The sequence below is a fragment of the Octopus bimaculoides genome, chromosome 7 (genome assembly GCF_046866305.1).
Source record: "Octopus bimaculoides isolate indiv1 chromosome 7, ASM4686630v1, whole genome shotgun sequence".
Taxonomy (NCBI): Eukaryota; Metazoa; Mollusca; class Cephalopoda; order Octopoda; family Octopodidae; genus Octopus; species Octopus bimaculoides.
In genome coordinates, this window is record NC_142934.1 from 24,320,225 (window position 1) to 24,329,198 (window position 8,974).

The 8,974-nt window shown below is 39.1% G+C and overlaps 1 pseudogene across 1 annotated transcript; it reads left to right on the plus strand.

The window, feature by feature from the left end:
• The first annotated feature begins 3,142 nt into the window (after window positions 1–3,142).
• Window positions 3,143–3,763, plus strand: LOC149134620 (uncharacterized; annotated as a pseudogene). The gene has a single exon (XR_016242621.1). The product of XR_016242621.1 is annotated as an uncharacterized LOC149134620 (transcript).
• Window positions 3,764–8,974: the final 5,211 nt, after the last annotated feature.

An 8,974-nucleotide genomic window follows, 5' to 3' on the forward strand; every position in this document is an offset into this window, starting at 1 on the left:
ATTTTTAGCACCCACCACAAATTCCTTAGCAGAAAAAAAAATACTGGCAGTATTTAGTAGAGTACTTAATATATGGTTCGGTGCATCTCTGCAATGGAAAACTTAGGTATATAAAGAAAACATTCTTGCCACCCACTGATTATTTTTAATCCTTCACCAGTCCAAAGCATTTTTCATAAGTCTTTTTTGTAAATGTGCACCCTTGCTTTCAAGGATGCACATTTTAGTTATTGCATGTTAATTTGGTTTAGATGTAATACATTCTATGATCATAGAATGTACTACATGCAATAAAATTGTGTGCTTTATGTGATCCACAGAGTGTATCATAATTAATTTTTAATACAATAAAAGTTTAAAATAATTTTTTTAAAACCTTAGATTACACTGGGGAACAAATGAAAAAAATTTTTTGGTGCCTAAGGCTTTAGATCTGATTTTAGGTATATTCAATCCTTCGAATAAGAATATGCCCTTCATTTCTTTCCAGCAGCTCTACCTTTTGAGATAATGTACAGCTGCTCATACATGAATCTGGGATAGGCTGCCAACAGGGTTATAGAATCAGAGATGGTCTGTAATGTATTTGACAAATACTTGAATACTTATTTTTACCCAACATGGAGTCAAAAACATATGAAATTGTAGTGGCGCGAAATTATAGCCGCCATTGAGGAAGTACTATTCTGCGCATGCGCAGGGGACTTCACCACCGGAAGCCCCTCGAGTTGCGCATGCGTAGTAAAATTTGTACTTAAGCAGTTACTTTCATTATCTCGGTGAGTTGAGCTCAGACCTTCTACATGACAACACCTCGCTCCTCCACGAAGCACTTTTCACCATGATGCTATCGATGTGATAGCTACTTACTTCTCTGGCAGGCATAAAGGAAGACCTTAACTTTCCATTACCAAACTACATCTAAATCAGCGGCGGCTAAGCAGAATGACAGGAATTGTGAAACCAAGCATCATAGTCATAAATAAAACCTTTTTATTATATTGTTAATTGTTCTAATGTCTCTTCATTCATAATGTTGTTAAAAGGTGATAGATAGAGACTAAAGTCTCTATGACAACTATCAAACTATTACAAAATCTACTATCAGTAACCAAGTGAAAGCAACTATCCAAAAAGATTATCAAAAGAAAAAAGAGAAGTATAGAAAAAGAGTGAGCCATTTCACGTACAAGATGGTATTTTAGTGCACAAACAATGATGGAGATAAAATCAATTATCATCAAGTATTTAAGATAGATGAAGTACAAAGGGTTATAAGAACATGTCATGATGATTTACGAAGAGCACATCTTGGAAGAGCAAAAATAAGTGCAACATATTTTTAGAATGGTATATGTAACGACATTATCAAATACATATCCAGATATGATAAATGCCAAAAGTCAAGTAATAAAACAACCCTGCAAGCACCGGAACTTCATCTTGTTTCAGTTCCAGAAAAGGTCAGGATTTAATTCGGGCCTACAATCAAATACCCGTTGAACCGGCCGATGTCCCCAAAACCACAATTGCCATTCCTTTTGGTGCATATCCTTGCGAATGCCGTTTGGATTACGTAATGCAGCGCAAACATTTCAGCGTTTCATCGACACTGTCACAAGAGGTTTACCCTTCGTCTACGCATATATCGATGATATGCTAGTAGCGAGTGTCTCTGAGGCCGAACACGAAGATCACCTCCAACAACTTTTCCAGCGACTGACTCATTATGGCATAGACATTAACACAAGTAAATGCATTTTCGGTGTCTCATCTCTGCCTTTCCTCGGGTACATCGTTGACAAAGATGGAATTCGTCGTCTGCCTGACAAAGTGGAAACCATAGTGAATTTTCCTATCCCAACATCTCTTTGGAAACTCTGTGAATTTTTGAGACTGGTGAATTTCTACCGTTGTTTCTTTCCACACTGCGCCGAAGCAGCTCAACCGCTTACCGAAGTCCTGCGCAACAGACTGGCGAAAAAGAAGAAGTAAGCAATTACATTATGTGACACACAACTAGCCTCCTTCAACAAGCTAAAGGATATGCTAGCTACAGCTACAATGCTAGTTCATCCCAAACCTGATGCTCCATTCACATTACTGGTCGACGCCTCTCAGACTGGAATTGGCGGCATCCTGCAACAGTTTGTGGATGGAATTTGGCAACCACTATCCTTAGCACGCAGAAGTTAAATACAGCACTTTCGAACGAGAACTACTCACCGCATACCTTTCTGTTAAACATTTTCGCCATATGCTTGAAGGGACTGCCTTCAGCATCTACACGGATCACAAACTACTGGTTTATGCTTTTAAAACGAAGAATGACCAACATTCTTTGAGAGAAATCTGTCACCTTGATTTTATCTCTCAATATTCAACCGACATTCGGTATGTTAAAGGTTCCGATAACACGGCCGCATACACCTTGTCCCGCGCCCATCTTAATGCACTGCATACTTCCGAACCAATTGACTTACAGCAGATCGCAACGGACCAAGAGTTTGACGAAGAACTTAGTAAGTTACGAAATTCATCGTCCCTCAAATTCCAACTCTGCCCACTATCTTCTTCAACTGGTCAAATATGGTGTGATGTTTCCACAGGACACAAGCATCCATATGTCCCCGAACAACACAGACGGAAAATTTTCACTGCCTTACACGGTTTGTCACATCCTGGCGTTCGTCCCACACAGAAGATGATAGCAACTCGCTTTGTGTGGACGAACATCAATAAAGACATCTGCGACTGGGTTAAAAGTTGCATTGCATGTCAATAGGCAAAAGTACACAGACACGTCAAGTCACCCTTTGGTAATTTTACAGCACCAGACAGTAGTTTCCAACACATCCACATAGACATCGTTGGACCTCTACCTCCGTCTCACAACTATACACATCTCCTCACTTGTATCGACCGCTTTTCACGATGGCCCAAAGCTTTCCCTCTCTCTGATACCACAGCAGAAACCGTGGCTAAAGCGCTGATATCACACTGGGTATCGTGTTTTGGTATCCCTGCTATCATCACGACAGACAGAGGAAGACAATTTGACTGCCACCTTTTCAGCGAGCTTACTCGACTCATCGGTTCCAAACACTTTCGCACTACAGCATACCATCCGGCGGCAAACAGCATGGTGGAGAGATTCCACAGGCAACTGAAATCAGCCATACGGGCATACTCTGACATAAACAATTGGATAGACTTCCTTCCATTAATCCTGCTTGGTATCCGTACATCCATCAAGGATGAGAGCGGATACTCACCGGCAAAAATCGTTTACGGCACCACATTAACCCTGCCTGGACAAATGATTGCTCCAGTAATTCTACAGGATATCCCAGATCCCACAACATATGTGCATCGCCTACGTGCACATATATCACAGCTGTCACCAAACCCACCTCGCCCGCAGGAAACTGATACACATGTCCCCACGGACATTAATCAATGGACACACGTGTTTGTTAGAAATGACGGAATACCAGCACAAATCTGCCCACCGTATTCCGGCCCTTACAAAGTACTGCAAAAACGGGAGAAATACTTCGTTGTCGATGTAAATGGTAAACAGAATACTGTTAGTATCAATCGGCTCAAGAAAGCCATCATGGAACCCGATACGGCACCACCATAGACTACACATCGAAGTGATATAACTTGTGACACCAATCCAAAGATGGACAAAGATGGACAATGTTGTCTGAAAGAGAAATTGATGACTGGAACTTGTTTATTCTTTATTTACACCTGACACTTGCAATATGGCCATGCTAATTGCCAGTGTTTAATAAAGAGAAAACAGCAAGTAATGTCATGGTCGGGACACATAGAAGAATTAAGTATAACAGATCCTCCAAACCCATGTCAGGATTAACAGCAATAATTGATAAAGGTAACAATTCTTGCTGATTTAGAATCCCAAACAAAATCAAATTTTTTTTTTTTTTAGGTGAAATTAAAAGGAACTGAAATATTTCAAAGCATCCCAATGAAAAATTTATTGAGATATTTTCAAAGACATTTTCCCTTTTTTAGATATTACAAAGTAACATGTATATTATTCTGGAAAGTAATGTTGCATGTTTAAGAAAATAAACATGGTGAAAACAAAAAAGTTATTTCTTCAGTCTAGGCATCAGCTGAGCTGTTCCTCTGATTGATTAAAGTCATAATTTCATTTTCTCCATTTCAGATAACCCATGGATGAACAAAAATTTTAAGGTCACATTCAGCATTGCATGCTGTATGAATTTCATAAAGGCAACACTGCAACAAAAACATATGCAGTGTTTATCCTGATGGAGTAAGCGGTTGAAAATGTCAGAGATTTTCAAAATTTAAGGTGATTTTGATCTTTCTGGTGGGCATTAATCAGGAAGACCTATTGTTCTGGACGATGGCACCTTGAAAGCTGCAGTTGAAGAGGATCCACATCAAAGTATGAAAGAATTGTCCCAAAGAATTAATACACCTTGATCCACCATACAGGAACATGGAAAGGTACTACCATTCATCCTGAATTGAAAAGGTTTGGTAAAGTGTAAAAGGTTGGAAAATGGGTTCCACATGATCTCTCTGCAGACAATTATAAACGTGTTGACTGTTGTGCATCACAGCAATCTCATGAATTGCAAATGCCTTTTTTGAACAAAGTCATTATAGGAAATGAAGAATGGATACCTTGCCATGTTAAGCAAAAATGTTAGTAGCTCTGTCGTAGTGAAAAGGTAGCTCAGCAGCCCAGAAGTGACCAGCATCCAAGGAAGATTCTTCTGAGTGTATGGTAAGATATGCATGGAATAATTCATCAAAAGCTGCTAGACAATAATCATACAATAACAGCCAATGTATACTGCCAATAGCTAAGATGTCTGAAAATAGCTTTGTAGCAAAAATGTCCATTAACGAACAGAAAAGGAGTCATCTGTCATCATGATAACACTAAACATCACGCTGCACAAGAGTGCCAGATATCTAGAAGAATATGCTTGGAAAATTATGCAGTGCCCACCATGTTCTCTGGACCTCGTACTTACAGATTAGAAGTTTACAAAATCATTTGAGTGGATGAAGACTTACTTCAAGAGCAGAAGTCAAAAATGGGTTAATTTCCTTTTTCACTTCTCATTGACAAATGGAAAGAAGTCATAAAGAATGGTGACTATATTAAAGATTAAATAAAATCAGATATTGCTTTTTTTTTTGGGGGGGGGGGGGGGGGGTTATTAAGCCTTAAAAAATGGACAAAACTTTCATTACAACCTGCTATAAAGAAGAGAGTGAAAAAGGTTTATAGTGAAATCCAGTCTGAAAATAGTGATTTATATCCTTATACACAAGTATATATAGAGAATAATGTCTCTATATTAAAAGATTCATACAAACTAGCTGCAGCATTTAACATAAATTACTTGGCACTATTCTGAAATTGAGCAACTATGAAATTTGTAATAAAATAAGTCTGCTATAAAACACTCCAGTTGTAATAAACGTGCTGTCTGCAGAGGTGTCATTCAATTGATCAATGATACACAATTAAATGACAGTAATTATTTCTGTAATATTGTAAAACATTCATTGTGAATGGTTGATTAATCTTACCACAAATGTATTGTGACAGGAAAGGAATCATATTACTGTGATATCAGTTGTAAAACATTCTCTTCCAAAGGTGACTTATATTGCTGCATGCAAATAAAAATAATGCAGCAGTAATTTTATAAGTATTTAATCAATTTAATATATAAAACTATTTAGTCTTTAGTGTAGACTGATGAGGAAAAGTTGACTAATTAGTCTTCAGTGTAGACTAATGAGGAAAAGCTGAACACCTCAACAATTAATTAATGAAGGTTAGTTTTTAGTAGCTTGTTTATCAAGAATTTCTTCATGTTAGGTCACTCTCTTTTTCAGGTGTAACTTTAATGACTTGTCCAACCTTCACTTAAATCAACCTTTGATCTAATTTCAAGTTAGTACAGTGCTCCCTCTTTATAAGGCATCTCGCTATACCACGTCCCTGCATATAACATGGGTGGTTTGATGGACCCCTAATAATTTGAAGCAGAATTTCCCTCAGCAAAAACCTTGATTAAAAGCAGAATTTCAGCAAATTTCAACAAAATACATACATACCTTAATGAACAGCTTGAAAATATTGCCATATAACTGGGTGCTAATTACATGTTTTGTGTGCATAATTTCTTTGATTTTGTGATGAAAACAACACCTTTTTGACCAGTGAACACTTTTGACAGTTTGTTTTCCATGATTTGATTGGATTGTTTGAGGAAGCTTCTGCCAATCAAAGGCTTCAAATGAGTCAAACAGATTAATACTTAAAGGAAGTAATTAACACCCTGGAGGTACAATTTATATAAAGAGAGACCATATTCCACTTCATTCATTACAATTTCAAGCTACCTTGCAGATATTTTTTTTTTAAATTTGCCGTATGAAAACACAATGCCTAAGAGGAAATCCTATTCTGTAATGGAAAAGTTAGATCTGGTTGACAGTATACGAAATGATGGATTCAAAGTCAAACTATCAAGAGAGACTGGCATTCCAGAGTCCACCCTGCATGGTTGGGTTAAGGATGAGGCTAACCTCACAAATTATGTAAATACAGTTGTGGACAGCGAGGGCTTAGCTAGGAAGAAGGCCAGGACTGCCACTGACAGTTAACTTGAGAAAGCAGTTTTCACCTGGTTTGTCCAGGAGTAGAATGGCAGCACCCCACTGTCAGGTGCCATTATCAGAACCCAGGCAGAGAAGTTTTATAGGCAGCTGCATCCAGAGCAACCTGACCAGCAGAGTCCTGGTTTAGAACAGATGACCAAATAAAAGTAGTGTAGGATTTTCGGCTTGTGTATTCTTGCACTGAGTGAGTGCTACACAATTTCCTTACATCAATTTATTCAGGAACAAGAAAAGCGTCCGAACAATAACACACTTTATTGATTATGTATAATATGTACAATTTAGTCAGTCAGCAAAACAATATAATGAAGGGAGAGAATGAAGAGATGAATGAAGCTTCAAAATCTGGTTGAAGGGAAATAAGCGCTTTGTAATGAGAGTTGAAATGACGTTGCCTACACCACCAAGAACAGAAACAACACTATCACCACCACCAACAGCAACAACTCCAAAGGAAGAACTGAAAAACGAAAAGACTCATTACCCACCACAAAAAACCCAAACACCACATCCCCACTGTCACCAACACAACTTTCGATAGGAACATGCTCAGAATAAGTTGTATAAATGTACGTGGCTTGGGGTCGCCTTGGAAACAAGGCTACCTGTTAAATGACATCAAGTCACAGAACATGCATATCATAGCCATCAGTGGGACCAGACTCCGGTACTGCAGTGCTTCTTCGGAAGAATCTGGACCTCAAAATAAGAGCAATATTCCTAGAACCTGAGGGTAGGCTGGTCGTCATGGATGTTGATGGCAGTAATGGGTATGCTTTTCGACTGATAACTTATGTACCGTCCTTAACAGGTCAACCGGGTTTCTTTTGACGCCTAGAGGTTTTCCTGGGAAAGTCTCAATCTTTACTTTTAGTGAGGGATTGGAATGCTACCTTGGACACGCATCTAGACTACATGGGCAGAGATAGTAATAGAAGGGGATGTAAATGCCTCAAAGATTTGCCCAGACGTTTCCAACTGGACCACCCAAATGTACCAATGTGGACATGGAGCAACCTCATCGGGTCGTCCAGATTGTGTTTAGATAGAGTATTCTGTAGGACAGTGGATAGGGATATCCCATATAGTCAGCTACACAGATCACAAATTTGTGACTTGTATGCTTGACTTAGATAAGAGCCACAGGCAGGGTCCCGGTTACTGGAAGCTGAACACGTCGTTCACGGCACGCCAGGCTTACAGGGACTGGATTAGCACATTAGTAAAGAGAGCATTGACGGGCACCATCAACAATAGATGGTGGTATGCCCTAAAGAAAGCAATTAAAGCAGAATTGGTTAGGTATAGTAAGGCTCTAGTATTAGACCGAAATAGAATAGAGGGAGGCTGAGTTAAGAAATTAGAAGGGGCACTTAGAACTGGCATCATGTCCAACGTACTGGTGGCAAGGTTGGCCCTCGACCAACACTTCAATGTTAAACATGAAGGATGCGTTGTCAGAGCTATGATGTGTGCTCTGAGGAACGAAGGAGTTGGAGCTGCCTGAGAGGTGGAGGCACAACGAAGCAACAAAGTCTCTGACAGATGAACAAGGGCCTTTCAACAACACTTTGCATGACTGTTCAGGACAACTGGTGGATCAGAATGCAGGGTGGACTTTAGTGCCTACCTGCATGGCCTGCCACAACTCTCGGCAAGAGAGGTGGAGTGTTGTGAAAGACCCATCACAAACGCGGACATACAGGATGCTGCATATTTATTTCTAAAGGAGAAGGAAGTGTTTCTCCAAAACTCTGCTCTCTCTTATCAGAAAGTATATAAAACCAAGAACTATCCATTCTGATTGTTGGAGTGGATTTAATGGAATTACTGAAATTGATGGCAAACCACGGTATTTCCATTTCTAAGTGAATCATAAAGAAAACTTTGTGGATCCAGTAAATAAAGTACATACCAACTCAGTTGAATGTTACTGGAAAAATGCAAAACGCAGATTCAAGAGTATGATGGGAGTACACACAAATATGATTGAATCCCATCTAGATGAGTTTCTTTGGAGGGAAAAATATGGGAAAATTGGGGATTAATGTTTTCAGAATGGGGTCTGGACAAAAGCACCATGGTTATACTTTTCAGTTGTTTTTAGAATTTTTTGTTGAATGTATCAACCCCAGAATTTTTTTTAATTTGCTGCAGTTATTAGACTGCAGCCGGCCATGATCCACTACTGGCCAAAGAGGTATGAAAGAAATTTCTGCCCTGTCAAAAAGGATTGGATGGATTTCCATTCGACTGCAAC